This window comes from Crocuta crocuta, unplaced genomic scaffold (genome assembly GCF_008692635.1).
Source record: "Crocuta crocuta isolate KB4526 unplaced genomic scaffold, BGI_CrCroc_1.0 scaffold3, whole genome shotgun sequence".
NCBI classification, from domain to species: Eukaryota; Metazoa; Chordata; class Mammalia; order Carnivora; family Hyaenidae; genus Crocuta; species Crocuta crocuta.
Genome location: NW_027529934.1, coordinates 1,820,515 through 1,837,347, shown reverse-complemented (window position 1 = coordinate 1,837,347; position 16,833 = coordinate 1,820,515). Strand labels below are relative to the sequence as shown.

At 40.6% G+C, this 16,833-nt stretch overlaps 1 protein-coding gene across 2 annotated transcripts in view; it reads left to right on the top strand.

Moving 5' to 3' along the window:
- The window catches only part of KCNH1 (potassium voltage-gated channel subfamily H member 1), a 383,179-nt gene that overhangs the window by 78,857 nt on the left and 287,489 nt on the right, over window positions 1-16,833 (top strand). The window lies entirely within an intron of this gene.

The window sequence follows — 16,833 nt, the reverse complement described above, 5'->3', positions numbered from 1 at the left end:
ATTTTATGTTAGTGAGGAAAATATCATTTTGGCTCAGATAACTCAGCTGAATGATTTCAGCCTAAAAGAGCTTCTCCTACACATATGGGAAATGAAATTTAACTTAAAAAAAAACTCTCAAATTTTTAAAATAAACCATTTGCTATTTAGAGCAATGGCATTGAAAAATTGCAGATAAATAGAACAGCTCTTTGGCTTCCACAGGTTCTTGTTAAACATTGGCAGAGCCATAAACACATTTGTAAATGTGTCAAGATTACCTTGTCGGTTAGGAAAGCAGGGTTTCTCCTCAAGCTCTCTGTTTGTCAGGTTGGAAGTACTTTGCTGTCAATCCTGAGTACCCCTGACGTGGTTTCTGATTTCCACGGTCACGAAGTAGATTGGCCGATAGGAAGAACGCCAGTTATCCATAGCTTTCTCGTTGGAAAGGGTTTCACGTCAAAGCTCTCACTACCATCTCTTGGTCATTGATAATAATATGAGTATTAGTGGACTACAGCTATGATTTGCTCCCATAAAGACTTGATTTTTTATTTAGTATTTTCTTTTCCAGCTTTGGATGACACCTGAAATAATGCCTTTTCATAACATCCGTCATGGTGTGGGGGAAGTCAGCGCCAGGAAACTGAAGATTTGGCTCCTGGGCCTCTTGGTATCACTTGTTAAGACAGCTGGGACTTTTTAGGGGCACGTGGGTAGCTCGGGTTGGTTAAGCATCTGACTCCTGATTTCAGTTTAGGCCATGATCTTGAGGTTTGTGAGTTCATGCCCCACTTTGGGCTCCACACTGATAGTGTGGAGCCTGCTTGAGGTTCTTTCCTTCTCTCTCCGTGCCCCTCTCTGCTCTCTAACTCTCTCTCAGAGGAAAAAAAAAAAAAAAAGACAGTTGGAACTTTGTGCATTTAGCTTCTCTGGATCACAGTTTTCCTATCTATGCCTTGGGGGTAATGCTACCTTTCCTGCCTGAAGGCACAGCCTTTGTGCAGTGAAGTATTTGAGCTCCTCCCTAGCAGCAAAGTGAGTTCAATGAGTTGTAAATCTCACCTGTGTTCATTTTACCTCCAGGAGCTGATGATAAAAACAAGAAGTCCAGCACTTTGACCTCCCACTTGCAGTGGGGGTGGGAGGAAGGTGGGATGGGAGGAGGGCTCATAGTGCAGGAAGACCAAAAAGTTCATCCAGTTCAACCCTCATAACTCATAAATAAGGGAACAGACTTGGGGAATATGACTTACTCAAGATGATCCAGCAAATCATCTGGTTATAGCAATAAGGAGTCCCCTTCTGACTCCTCTCTATTCTTAATGGTGACAGAATGGATAACATAGGAACAAAACACTGATGGACACAATTGAGTCAAAACCTACCAAGAAGCTTCCAAAGTCTGTGACTCACCCCTTGGCCTGTGTTGTTGTGGTGGGGAAGTTGGGCATTGCATATGAGAAGTGGTACATCTGTATTCTCCCCAAAGCAGCTGTGTTGGTGATGAGATGGGTAGTTTAGGACACTCTCTGAGGGATAGACCCAGCATGGTTTTCTAGGCATAGGCTTTTTATTGAAAGGCACCATTAATTTAATGGGAATGGAAGGTTGGGTGGGGGTGACATAGAGGAGGTCAGGGAGGCCATGAAGTGTGTCCCAACTGTTGAACCTGAATTAGGCTGGATAAGAGAATTCTGATTAATAGCTCAATGGTTTCCCATCCACTGCCTGCTGTCTTTTCTCACTCACCGTATCCTGGAATTGCTTATCTAAGGGTGCAATTCCCTCTGCTCTAGTCCCTTTCTTTGGGAGAGTGTGAGGAGAAAAAAAAACACACTGACTCATTTCTCATAAAAAATACATGGAGCTGAATTCTCTCTGGTGTCTTCCTAATTATACCAATGGTACTGTGTCCCAGTGGAGACCACCAAAGAAGAGGAATGTGCGGTGGTGGCTTTGCCATCTGTGTGTGTGTCAGGGTAGGGTGGGGGTGGGGTGGGGATGTGGGAGTGGGGTGGGGACTCTTGAAGTGAAAGGACTAAACCCACCCAAGGCTTGGGTCAATAAAAAACCAGGTTAAATTGCTAGCACCAGCCACTATGAATCCAGTCCTGTGGATGTTGCCCACCTCTGTGATTTAAGCCACACAAATGATCCCTTTTGACTCAACTTGTTTCACTTATGGAGATGGCCTCCATTTGCGTCATCCTCCAGTCTGTTGGTAATAATCTGTTTTGGAGGCTGTTCGGGAATATGTTTGCACATTAGTTAAACTGGTGGGAGCACAAAAGGTCTGGAAACGGGGTGAACCGAAGCTTTCCATGGGTATGCTGAAGCAAAAGCCAAATGGGTCTCTCTCAAGCGCTTAGCAGATTACTGGCCTGGCATGCTTCATGGATTAGAGGCGGAATTATTATTCACAAAACAGATTCTCTTTCCCCAGGAAGCCTTATTGCCTACTGCCACTGGAGTGTGGAAGTGCACAGGGAGAGACTGGAGCCAATCAGGTTACCTCCCAGGTCACAGTTCTGGGGCTAAGAGCTTCCTTCCATCCCCGGCTCTGTAACTTGGGATGGCAGCACCACCAGCTGGTGCTGGTGGCATGGCTGACCCTTGCCAAGAGCCCGCTGTCACAGGAGATGTTCCCCTTAGAGCAGAACAGGACTAAGGAGTGAAAAGATGAATAGTATGGACAACAGCTCCCCTTTAGCTAGTATGTTTAATTTCCCAAAACATTTCACACAGATTATCTTTATTCTAACTCTTCTGTGGCCATGCACAAACTGCAGTGAACTTGAAGGAAGGCAGTTTGTCAGTCAGGAGTCCCTCTGCTACCCAGCTGTGCAAACTTGTGCAAGCATTTACTCTCCCTGGACTCTGTGTTACCTGCAAGCTGGGTCCCTCCCAGCTTTCACTTTATGGCCCTAGGGCACCTGTTATCCTGGCTTTGCTGATGAGGGGAAAGGACCAGGTCGCCCAGGCAGTGAAATGGGGCTTCATTCTGGCTCTGACTTCTAGGCTTGTACTTTTCCCCAGGCAGGTCCTACTGCCTCATCACAGAATCTGGAGCCAGAGTTAACCAAGCTGTGCACCGTCAGGGCCTGGGGCCCCCTTTCTGAATCGTTCCCCTCCTACACCGCCGACAGGTGAGAAGTTTGAGCAGTCAGCCTGGGTGGCTCTAAGCAGAGGTGGCTGGTCCATGTGAGCAGGGCTGGACAGTGAGCGTGAAGGTCAGAAGTGACTTTGGTGGCCCGTCATCTGCCCTGCTTCCTTCTCTTTGGCAGATGGGCTCCTTTCTAGGTTCTCCTAAGTCCCCTGTTCCTGGCTCTTCCAGGCTTTTACCGATGCCGACAGCAAATTGGACCCCTGTGTGTTGCTTAGCCTGTTAAGATGCGGCTGTCAGTCCTAACCTGTGGTTTTTATTTATGTGGAAGGACACCAGTTTAATTTGCACACAGGTGCCTCCTGTGAGGTCAGCTGGAAGTCATGAGATGACCTGGGATTTCCTATAGTGGAGTCCCAGCAATACCGGCCGCATCCATGGCTTGTAGTAGCAATTAAAAAAAAAAATTAAGTCTTTTTCAGAGCAGTTTTAGGTTTATAGGAAAATGGAACAAAAAGCGCAGAGACCACAGTTCCCCTTCTTGTTACCATGTTGCATTACTGTGGTACCTTGCTTACAGCCAATATTGATATATTACTATTAGCTGAAGTTCATAGTTGACGTTAGGATTCATTCTGTGTAGAACACATTCTAAGGGTTTGACATGGTGTCATCATTATGTATCATACATAATGTTTCACTGCCCTAAACATCTCCATGCTCCACCTGTTCATTCTGCTCTCCTCCCTAACCCCTGGCAACCACTGACCTTTTTACTGTCTCCATAATTTTGCCTTTTCAAGAATGTCATCTAGTTGGAATTGTACGGTATGCTGCTTTCATTTCGTAATATGTATGTGAGGTTTCTTCATGTCTTTCTGTGGCTCGAAAGCTCATTTCTTTTAATTGGTGAGTGATACTTCGTTGGGTGGATATACCATAATTTATCTATTCAGTAAGAGCAATTAAAAAAGATACTGAAAACCATTGGTTATTCAAGCCTGATCAGTGCAGGCCTTGTCCTGGGATTTCCTCCTCCTGTGGGTCCCTTGGACACCGAGAGTGGACAGGAGCTGAGATGCTGGCAGGCACACCGGCCCATGGTATCTCCTGGATAAAAACTGACAATGTTTAACATAAGTTGTTATGTCTGATGCTATGATTGGACAGGAAGACGAACGTGCTATACCATCCTCACATTTCATTTGCTTTTCCTTGGCATTTCTTTTATTTTTGTGCTATTTCTACATCCAGTTTTGGCAAAACCAAAGGGCAGGAGCAGACGCACTATAGTTTTCTTGCACGGGTCTTGGCAGGGGCAGGAAGTGCTGTTGATAGGCATGTTTCCCTTTTGCCAGCTCGCAGCAGCCTCCAGGGCCTGAGGTCTGATTGCGGCGACGTTACCAATATTGTTGCTGTCTCCTCCATCTTACCCATGAGGGGAATCCAGCCTAGATCTTTCCCTCTTGTTTTTAATTTATTTTTAAAATCAGTCTTCTTCCTAACTAGTGCTCAGAGTTCATAAAGGACTGTGGAGGTCCTTGGAGCAAAGTAGACTCCGCTACCATGCCTCATTCCCGTCTGCTTTCCTACTGTCTTGTTCTCTCCTAGACTCTGTCATAGCCAACTCCAAGTTCTGTTTCTCTTTTAATTCTCCACCAACTTTTCTTGGTACAGCTTTAAGGTTGTTCCTTCTTTAAAGAAATCTTATTGACTTGGGTGATCGGGGATGAGAATACAGCTCTTCAAAGAGTTTACAGTCTGATTGGGGCCACAAGTGATGGACACTGGCAGAGACTGTGAGAAGTGCTGTTCCAGGGGTCAGTTCAGGGTATTATAGGTTATAATTGGGGAGTACATAGGCTAGTGAAGGAATCTAGGTAGGCTTCCTGGAGGAGATGGCTGGGGTTAGATTGGTGAGGAAGAAGGAGAGCATTCTTGGAAGAGGAGAGAGCATATGCCTAACAGTAAAAGGAATTTACTGTTAGGGCTGAGCAAGGCATTCACTGTGTCCGAAGCAGAGTTGGCATTGGGGGAGGGAGGAGTAGTGAGAGGGAGGCAAGATCCAGTGATAGAATTCTGGAGTCTTTCCAGGGAGCTTACATTTTATCATGTGGTCAAAAAGAAATAAAGGTTTCCATTAGATGTATGACATGATCTGTCTTTGATTTTTTAAATGTTTATTTTATGAGAGACAGAGAGAGAGAGCAGGGGAGAGGCAGAGACAGAGGGAGACAGAGAAGCTCAAGAAGGCTTTGCACTGCCAGTGTGAGCCTGATGTGGGGTTCAAACCCACAAATCCCGAGATCATGAAACCAAGAGTTGGATGCTTAACCTACTGAGCCACCCAGGCGCCCAATCTGTCTTTGATTCTCAAGGTGTATCCAGGTGAGAGGGAGAGGGGAATGTCATGTGTCTCCCCTCCTGTGGTTCCCTTGAACCCACAGCTGTCAGGCTCTTACCTCCACCCCTGCACTGAAGCAACCACCACCTCCCTGTCCCAGATCTCCCCTTCCTCTGGCTCTCACGCCAGTGCCTGGCCAAGCCCCCACTCTGAACCCTGATTGGACCCAGTTGTCCTGCTCCTCTGGGCTGTGCTCCAGTGCCTCAGTGTGACTGGAGAACTCCATCACCTTGTATACTGACCCTTAGTACACTTGGGATGCCTACTGTGTTTCTCCAGGCACTGCCTTCCAGCACAGGTCCTTTGTTCCCCTAACCCGTCGAAGTCGGGCTGTCACCTCCACCCCTACTCTGAGCCTTGCTTGTACATCAAGTGACTACATCAAGGGGGTTTATTGTTGGACTCTCTTACCATGTTCCATTGATTTGTCAATTCTTAGGTCAATACCACACTGTGTTAATTAGCATAGCATGACAGTAAGTATTAAAATCAGGGGGATCCTGAGTGGCTCAGTCCGTTAAGTGTACGACTTTGGCTCAGGTCATGATCTTACGGTTTGTGGGTTTGAGTCCCGTGTTGGGCTCTGTTCTGATGGCTTGGAACCTGGAGCCTGCTTCAGATTCTGTATCTCCCTCTCTCTCTGCCCCTTTCCCATTTGTATTCTGTCTGTCTGTCTCTCAAAAATAAATGAACATAAAAAATTTAAAATCAGTTACCTGTGGTTTTTTGCTTCAAGACTGCATGTCTATTATGTCCTTTGAAAGTCTGTATAAACTTTAGAGTTGGCCTGCCAGGTTCAACCCCAACTCCATAAAAGCTGTGGGGCTTTTGGTTGGAGTTACATTAAATCTAAAAAACAAATTGGAGAGAATGGAAGTCTTCATATTGAGTTTTCCAAATGTTGACCATAGAGTATCCTATTATTTAGATCTTCTTTGATTAGCAATATATTAGCAAAATATTCTTTTTTTTTAAAAATATTTTTATTTATTTCTAGGAGAGAGAGAGAGACAGCGTGAGCAGGGGAGGGTCAGAGAGAGAGGGAGTCACAGGCTGAAACAGGCTCCAGGCTCCGAGCTGGCAGTCAGCACAGAGCCCGACGCGGGGCTCGAACCCACGAACCGCGAGATCATGACCTAAGCAAAAGTCGGACGCTTAACCGACTAAGCCACCCAGGCGCCCCATTAGCAAAATATTCTTAGCAATATTTTGTTGCCATTCTTTTTTTTTAATAGATGTTGTTAAACTTATTCCTAGACATTTAGTGTTTTCGGCACTCTGTAAATGGGATTTTTTAAAATTTTATTCCTAATTGTTTTTTGCTGGTTTAAAGTGTTTTTTGTTTATTGGCTCTTCAGTAAAGTTACCAAATTTCCTTATTAATTTGAATATTTTATAGATTACTTAGAATTTTTTTACATGTACAATCATGTCTTTGTGAATAAAAACTATTTTACCCTTTTTTCTCTGCACATGGTGGAGCGTCCATAACATTACTATGAGTAGGGAAATAAAATAACCAGAGTCACTACAACAGAGAGCAAGTAACCCTCTCCAAAAAATACCTCTTGAAGGGCCAGGCCCTGGACAGTGTGTGACCTCCCTCCTTTAGTATAGCAGTACTCGCAGATGCAGAGTACATAACAAGCTTTTAAAACACACAAGGAAGAGAAAATAGCCAAAATGATGAAACTAAGAATTCTCCTCAAAAGAAATTCCAGGAAAAAGTGACAGCTAAAGAATTGATGAAAACAGATATAAGCAAGGGTGCCTGGGTGGCTCAGTTGGTTAAGTGTCCAGCTTCGGCTCAGGTCATGATCTCATGGCCTGGAGCCTGCTTCAGATTTTGTGTCTCCCCCTCTCTCTGCCCCTCCCATGCTCATGCTCTGTCTGTCTCTGTCTCTCAATAATAAATAAAAATGTTAAAAGAATAAAAAAGATATAAGCAATATAACTGAATAAGAATTTAGAATAATAGTCATAGGATTAATTGGTGGGCTTGAAAAAAGCATAGAAGACAACAGAGAGTCTATTGCTGTAGAGATCAAGGAACTAAAACATAGTAATGATGAATTAAAAAATGCTATAAATGAGGAACCTCCACNGGATGTGGGGGGGAGGGGGAGATGGGCATGAAGAAGGGCACTTGTGGGGATGAGCACTGGGTGTTATATGGAAACCACCCTGACAATAAACTATTTGTAAAAAATAAAAAGAAAAAAATACTGCTAAAATGCAAAAAAAAAAAAAATGCTATAAATGAGGTGCAAAATAAAATGGAGGTGGTCACAGTGTGGATTGAAGTGGTGAAGGGGAGAATAGGTGAAATAGAAGATAAAACTATTGAAAAAGAGAAAGCTGAGAGAAAGATTAAAAAAATTCTGAATCATGAGGGGAGAATTACAAACTATATGATTCAATGAAATGATACAATATCCATATCACAGGAGTTCCAGAAGCAGAAGAGAGAGAGAAAGCTGCTGAAGGTATACTTGAACAAATCATAGCTGAGAACTTCCCCAATCTGGGGAAATCCAAGAGACACAGAGAACTCCCTTCAGACGTAACTTGAACTGATCTTCTGCACGACATATCATAGTGAAACTGGCAAAATACAAGGATAAAGAGAGAATTCTGAAAGCCGCTAAAAATTCTGAAAGCCCGGATAAACGGGCTTTAACAAAGTTAGACACGTAAGGGTAGTAGCAGACCTATCTACTGAAACCTGACAGGCCAGAAAGGAATGGCAGGACATCTTCAATGTGATGAACAGGAAAAATATGCAGCCAAGAATCCTTTATCCAGCAAGCCTGTCATTCAGAATAAAAGGAGAGATAAAGGTTTGTAACTCCTCCCCCCCACCCCCCCAGCTTATTGGGATGGAATTATTGGTTATTCAAGCAAAGATTTAATATGTGAATTTAAAGCTATTTAAATTTTCTCTAAATGTTTGTTTATTTTTGAGAGAGAGAAAAGAGGGGAGGGGGAGGAGGAGGGGCAGAGAGAGAGGGAGACACAGAATCTGAAGCAGGATCTAGGCTCTGAGCTGTCAGCACAGAGCCCAATCCAGGATCATGACCTGAGCCAAAGTCAAATGCTTGACTGAGCCCCCAGGTGACCCTAAAGGTATTTTATCTCTAAAGAGCTTTTAAGATCATCCTGGAAAATTTGATATGTCATAATCTCATTATTCAGTTCAAAACATTTTATATCCACTGTAATTTCTTCAGTTTCAAAGTGTGTTGCTTAATTTTCAATCTTTTGATAATTTTTCTACTTACCATTTTATTACTGATTTCTAGATTAATTTCTTAGTGGTAAGAAAGTACACTATATGATTTCAGTCCTTGAATTTTCTTGAGACTTGCTTTATGGTTCAGTATCTGGTCTATTTTGGTAAATGTTCTATATGAAATTGCCAAAAATATATATTTTGAAGTGGTTGGTGTTCATTCTCTACAAGCTAATCAGGTCAAGTAGATAGGGGGTTTTGTTTTTAACTTAAATTTTAGTTAGCCAACATACAGTGCAATATTGGTTTCAGGAGTAGAATTCAGTGATTCATCACTTACATACAACACCCAGTGCTCATCACAACAAGTGCCCTCCTTAATACCCATTACCCATCTAGCCCATCCTCTACCCACCTCCCTCCATCAACCCTCAGTCTGTTCTCTATCATTACAAGTCTCTTGCGGTTTGTTTCCTTCTCTCCTCTTCCCTCACTCCTTCCCAAGTGTTCATCTGTTTCTTAAATTCTACATATGAGTGAAATCATAGGGCATTTGTCTTCCTCTGATTGACTTATGTTACTTAGCATAATACACTCTAGCTCCATCCATGTAGTTGCAAATGGCAAGATTTCATTCTTTTTTTTATTTAATTTTTAAACATATATTCATTTTTGAGAGGCAAAGAGACAGAGTGCGAGCAGGGGAGGAGCACAGAGAGAGAGGGAGACACAGAATCAGAAGCAGGCTCCAGGCTATGAGCTGTCAGCACAGGGCTCGAACTCACAAGCCGCGAGTTCATGACCTGAGCTGAAGTCAGACGCTGACCTGAGCTGAAGTCAGACACTTACCTGACTGAGCCACCCAAGATATCATTCTTTTTGATGGCTGAGTAATATTCCATCATATATATAATATTCCATATATAATCCATTACATATTCCATTATAAAGTATATATATACTTTGATTATGGAATTTTTATTTCTATTAATTTTTGCTTTGTATATTTTGGAGCCATATTACTAGATGTATACACCAGTAGGATTACTTTGTCTTTCTATAGAATGAGTTCTTTTGTTGTTATGAAATATTCCTGTTTTTATTTAATAAGACTTATTGCATTTAAGCCTACTTTGATGTTAATATAGACACCCAACTTTCTTTTGGACAGTGTTTGCATAGCATGTCTTTTGCCATTTCTTTTCTTTAAGTTTCCTTTGTCTTACTTATTTATTGAAGTATAGTTGACAAGCAATGTTACATTAGTTTTAGGTGTACAACATAGTGATCACATGGCTCTGTATGCTGTGCTCACAAGTATAGCTACTGGTACAACGCTATTGCAATACCATTGACTATGTTCCCTATGTTATACCTTTTATTCCTGTGATTTATTCATTCCATGACTGGAAGCCTATACCTCCTACTCCCCTTCACCCATTTTTTCCTGTACCCCTACCCCCTTCCCTCAGGCAACCATCAGTTTGTTCCCTATATTTATAGGTCTGTTTCTCTTTTTTTGTTTGTTCATTTGTTTTGTTTTGTAGGTTCTACATATAAGTGAAATCATAGGGTATTTGCCTTTCTTTGTCTGACATATTTCACTTGGCATAATACCCTCTCATTCCATCCATATTGTCCCAAATGGCAAGATTTCATCTTTTTTTTTTATGGCTGAGTAATACTCCATTGTGCGTGCATGTGTGCGTGTGTGTGTGTGTGTGTGTGCTTATAGTGTCTTCTTTATCTATTTGTGGACAGACATTTGGGTTGCTTTCATATTCTGGCTATTGTAAATAAAGCTGCCATAAACATAGGGATGCATATAACTTTAGGAATTAACGTTTCTGTTTTCTTTGGGTAAATACCCAATAGTAGAATTACTGCATTGCAGGATATTTCTACATTTAGTTTTTTGAGGAACCTCCATATTGTTTTCCGCAGTGGCTGCACGAATTTGCATTTCTGCAAACAGTGCATGAATGTTCCTTTTCCTCCATATCCTGGCCAACACTTGTTACTTCTTTTTGATAGTAGCCATTCTGACAGATGTGAAGTGATAATCTCATTGTGGTTTTGATTTGCATTTCCCTGATGATTAGTGGTGACCATATTTTCATGTGTCTGTTGGCCATTGGTGTATCTTCTTTGCAATCATGTCTAGGTTCTATGCTCATTTTTTTTAGAGAGGAGTATTTATTTATTTATTTATTTATTTATTTATTTTTGGTGTAGTATAAGTTCTTTATGTATTTTAGCTATTAACCCTTAATTGGATATATTATTTGCTTTATCTTCTCCACTCAGTAGGTTGCCTTTTCATTTTATTAATGGTTTCTTCTGCTATGTAAAAGCTTTTTATTTTTGATGTAGTCCCAGTAGTTTATATTTTCTTTTTTTCCCCTTGCCTCAAGAGACATATCTAGAAATATGTTGCTAAGGTTGATGTCAAAGAGATTACTGCTTGTGTTTTCTCCTAAGACTTTTATGGTTTCTTGTCTTGCTTAGGTCTTTGATCCGCATTGAATTTATTTTTTTGTGTATGGTGTAAGAAAGTGGTCTACATACATTTTTTTGCATGTAGCTGTCCAATTTTCCCAGTACCATATACTGTCTTTTTCCTACTATATATTATTGCCTTTTTGTCATAGATTAATTGACCATATAAGCATGGGTTTATATATGGGGCTTTCTATTGTGTTCCATTGATTTGTGTGTCTGTTTTTGTACCAGTACCATACTGTTTTGATTATATTATCAAATTATAGTTTTGTAATATATCTTCCAATCTAGGGCATGATGCCTCCAGCTTTGTTGTTCTTGCTCAAAATTTCTTTGTCTATTCAGGGTCTTTTGTAGTTCCATACAAATTTTAAAATTATTTGGTCCAGCTCTGTGAAAAATGCTATTGGCATTTTGATAGGGGTTGAATCTGTAGATGACTTTGGGTAGTACGGACATCTTAACAATTCCTCCAATCTATGAGCGTGGAATATTTTTCCACTTGTCTGTGTTATCTTTAATTTCTTTCATCAAAGTTTTATAGTTTTCAGAGTACAGGTCTTTCACCTTCTTGGTTAAGTTTGTTCCTGGGTATTTTATTCTTTTTGGTGTGGTTGTAAATGGAATTGTTATCTTAATTTTGCTTTCTGCTACTTTGTTATTAGTATGTAAAAAAAACCCTAACAGATTTCCATATTTTAATATTGTATCCTGAAACTTTACTGAATTCATTTATCAGTTCTAATAGTTTTTTGGGGGGGAGTCTTTAGGATATTTTATGTGTAGTCTTGTGGCCATGTTAAAAAAAAATATCTCTTGTAAATAAATAGCAAAGGATTGAGTCTTTTTTATTTGTTGAAAATATGGCCTATCAACAGTTGTCTTGTAATTGGAATATGTAGTCTGCTTACTTTTATCATAGTTGTTGCTATCATTGGGTTTTAGTCTGTCATCTTGCTATTTATTTTCTCTTTCTCATACTTGTTTTTTGATTCCTATTTCCTTTTTTCCAAGCTTCTTTGTATGAATTAAGTATCTTTTATTATTCCATTTAATTTCCTAATTTAGCTTTTTAGTTGCACATATTTTTATTATTCTTTTAGTGCTCACCCCAGAGATTGTGCCGCTGCATTCTCCACATATTTGAATCTATTTCAGCAGTGGTGAGAGTGGACATCCCTGTCGTGTTCCTGATCTCGGGAAAGCTCTCAGTTTTTCCCCGTTGAGGATGATGTTAGCTGAAGGCTTGTCATAGATGGCTTTTATGATGTTTAAGTAAGTTCCTTCTATCCCAACTTTCTCTAGAGTCTTTATTAAGAAGGGATGCTGTATTTTGTCAAATGCTTTTTCTGCATCTATCGACAGGATCATATGGGTTTTTATCTTTTTTTTTTGTTGATGTGATGTATCACATTGATTGATTTGCGAATGTTGAACCAGCCCTGTAACCCAGGAATGAATCCCACTTGATCTTGGTGGATAATTCTTTTTATGTGCTGTTGAATTCGATTTGCAAGAATCTATTTCAGTTAGTACTTTTGCCCCCTTTCAAACTATATAAGATATCTTTACAATAGTTTAATTCTATTTAACCTCCTTCTTGCTCTTTGTGCTATTTTTGTTATAAACCCACAGGTCTTTGTTATCATTATTGTTTTAAATAGCCAATGTTCTTTTATATTTATTAATATGTTTTTCACTCTTCATTTTAGTTTTGTGTTTTTTTTGGGGGGGGGATCAATTTCTTACAGCCTGAGAATCTCCTTTTATTCTTTTTCCCAGTGCTATTATTTTGGTGATGAACTTTTAAAATCATTTGTTTGAAAGCATCTTTATTTGGATTCTTTTCTTTTTTTTTTTTTAATGTTTTATTTATTTCTAGGAGAGAGAGAGAGACAGCGTGAGCAGGGGAGGGTCAGAGAGAGAGGGAGTCACAGACTGAAACAGGCTCCAGGCTCTGAGCTGGCAGTCAGCACAGAGCCTGACGCGGGGCTCGAACCCACGAACCGCGAGATCATGACCTAAGCAAAAGTCGGACGCTTAACCGACTAAGCCACCCAGGCGCCCCTGGATTATTTTCTCAAGGTATAAAGTCATAGGTCTGCTTTTTTCTTTTTAAACCTTTTAGCAATTTAAATATGTTGTTACATTTGATGAGAATTCAGATGCCATTCTTCTGTTGTTCTCCTGAATGTGATGTGTCTTACTTTTCCTCTGTGTCTTTTAAAATTTCTTCCTTTTTAAAATTTTTAATATTTTGACTGTTAAGTTCCTGGGTCAGATTTTGTTGTTGTTGTTGCTCATTTATCTTGCTTCATATTTGCTGAGACTCTTGAATTTGTGGATTGATGGCTTTGATAATTTTTGGAAAAATCTTAGCTCATTTCTTTTATACAATACTTCTCCATTGTCTCTATTCTCTCCTTCTAGGATTCCGGCTATATAAACATATTTCATATGTTTCTTGTGTTCTGCTCTGTTCTTCATTCTCTTTTCCATCTATGATTCAGGTTGACTAATTTTTATTGACCTATATTCGAATTCACTAATTCTATTTCTGCTGTAATCAGTCTGCTGTTAAATCTGTCTGATTAATTTAAAATCTAGGTTTGGTTAATTTAAAATATAGATTTGTTTCTAAAATGCCCATTTGATTTCTTTTTTCTCTTTTATAACAAGTTAGTTGAGATATAATTCACATACCACACAATTCACCCATTTAAAGTGTGCAATTCAGTGGGTTTGAGTATTATTTCCAGAGTTGTGCAACCATCACCAACATCAATTTTAGAATATTAAACATTTTTTAATCATGGCAAAATACACAGAACATAAAATTTATCACCTGAACCATTTTTAAGTGTACAGTTCAGTGGGGTTAGGACATTCCCATTGTCTTGGTCTCAACCCTACCATTCACCCTGCAAGACTAAGACTCTGTACCCATTAAACAATAACTCCCCATTCCACCCATAAATGCAGGTTTTGGGTGTATTTCCACCTTACTATTGATGGAGTCTGAAACACAGGGAGGATGGTGCCATTATTGGAAAGTACATCGCTAGTGAGAGGCAGAACAAATCTCATCTTCCCAGTTGAGGTTCCAGAATTATGAAATATTTGAATGATGACTTGTTTAACCTTGAGTTCACTGAAGCCTAGGGACCCCATTTAGTCTAGATGCTTGTGGCTTCTATTGGAATTGTCCAGCCCAAACCAACAACAGCATCCATGGCCACATATGTAGAAAAGGGAGTCTGAAGACTGTGGAAACTATACTAAAGGCCTTTGAGATTAAACCTTCTCAGAGAGTTGGTGTCTAGTGTATTTTTCCAAGCACAGGAAAGCTCAGTGGATAAGACTTATAAGGTTTGAGGATTAGCTGGAGTATCTCAGGGTGTCAGGAGGCAAGAGAGCATTGGCCTGTCTGATGGCACAGGCCTCTGTAAGAACTCAACACTAAGCCTTCCTTTAAGAAGTAATAGTTTCTGTGTGTGTGTCTGTGCTGTTACCTTCTTAATATGCTGAAACTTTTTGAAGGCAAGAATGGTACTCAGTACATATTAATTGATGACATGAGTGTCACTGTGCATGTATTTGAATTAGAGCATAGGGGAAACATTTGTCTTAGGTTGAATGAGAAACTCCCCTGTAGAGAGATAGGAGATGATCAAGAAAAGTCCCTTACAAATATCATCTCTCCCACTAGCCTGCTTGGAATCTTTTGACTTTTATGCTCCTTGTTATTTGTTACATGTTTCCATATTAGGCAAAGTAACAAATCAAAATAATTGTAATAGTGAGAATAGTGGTAGGGAGTTGGTCTCTCATGACCTTCGGGGAACAAGAGAGGGATGTGTGCTCTACTGTCAGACCATGGCCTTGTGGGATGGGGGCCTAGTGTGGAGTTTCTGAAGGCCTGGCCTTCCCTAGAGACACGGATGGTGACGACAGAGGTGGGCTGTATTCTTCCCAATGGTCCAAAGATGGACCAGCGGAAGTGGTGCATATAGTGAATGTAGATTTTGGTGTGCTGTAAACAGATTGTGAGATGGATGTGGGGCTATGTAGGAAAGAGAGATGGAACCTCATTAAAAGGAAATGTAAAGAAAGAAAAAGGAAACAGAGTCGGAAGCAATGGTGATAGAAGAATCTTACCTTTTTAAGTTACATTTTTGTATAACCAGAGTTCTTTGAAAGGGATGTATATGAATGAAAAGCTTCTATTTGAATATAAAAAGCAGCAAAAAGCATAGCAACACTTAGAGGAAAGAATGAGGTCATTTTAAATATTTTACAGAACCCCTTATTTATGTCTTATTCCAATAAAAGTGTTTTGTTTTTTAAAGCAACCACTAGAGCAGATGAGAGAGTAAATATGAATGTGTTTTGTGCTCTTTGAGTAAAGGATGACAGAAACATGCCTCTCTTTATTCACTAGTCATTTATTGAACAGCACAAATAATAGAGCTCTGTGTTAAGTGCTTTGGGAATTTTAGAGGAAATAAAATTTCTTCAGGTTGAGGGTTTTGATCCAGGTCTACAGGAAAGAGAGAGCCAGAAACTGGCAGACAGGATTGTCACTTGGTCTAACAGCATAACTTTCATGATTAAATAACCAGTTGCCTGTCTGACTCTGTCTCTGATTAGCTATGTGACCTTGGGCACATTAGTTATCCTCTCTTAACATTGGTGTTCTTTAATGAGCGCAGTGTCTATCTTGCAGGGTGTCGTGGGCATTAAATTAGGTCACATGTATGGATGGGTGCAGTGCCTGGCACATTGCTAACACTTAGGAACTAGTACTGCTATTATTGTTTCTGTTCACTCAGGAAATGATCTAAAAGAGTTATGATTACTTCCCTCATGAAGATAGTTGGCCCTAGCAAGTATTGCTGTTGGGAAGCTCGTCTTTATTCCTGAGCATGTAGGCTTGAACCACCTGATGACCATTCACACCCCGCCCTTCATGGAGCCTTGGTTAAAAGCAAGAGGCCCCCCTGGGGCGCCTGGGTGGCTTAGTCGGTTCAGCGGTTCAGCGTCCGAGTTTCGCTTAGGTCATGATCTCGCGGTTCGTGGGTTTGAGCCCCTCGTCGGGCTCTGTGCTGACTGCCAGCTCAGAGCCTGGAGGCTGTTTCAGTCTGTATCTCCCTCTCTCTCTGACCCTCCCCTGCTCACGCTGTCTCTCTCTCTATCTCCTAGAAATAAATAAAAATATTAAAAAAAAAAAAAAAAAAGCAAGGGGCCCCCCAATCGCAGGAGAGGTTTTGTATAGATTTTGTGTAGAGGTCTAAAGGCCAGACCAGAAAAACCATGCTGAGGGCTCACTCTGCTTTCTGGTTCTGGGTACAACTGACTGCACATTAAAATCACCTGGGTTGCCTGTTGAAAATACACATTCTTGGACTGATGGATGTGGGGGGGAGGGGGAAGGATGGGCATGGAGGAGGGCACTTGTGGGGATGAGCATTGGGTATTGTTGGAAACCAACTTGACAATAAACTATTTATAAAAAAAAAAAAGAAAATACACATTCTCAGGCTCCACCCCAGACTGTTGATTCTGAGTTCCCAAAACTCATATTTTTAACATTCTCCTCAGCTGGCTCTT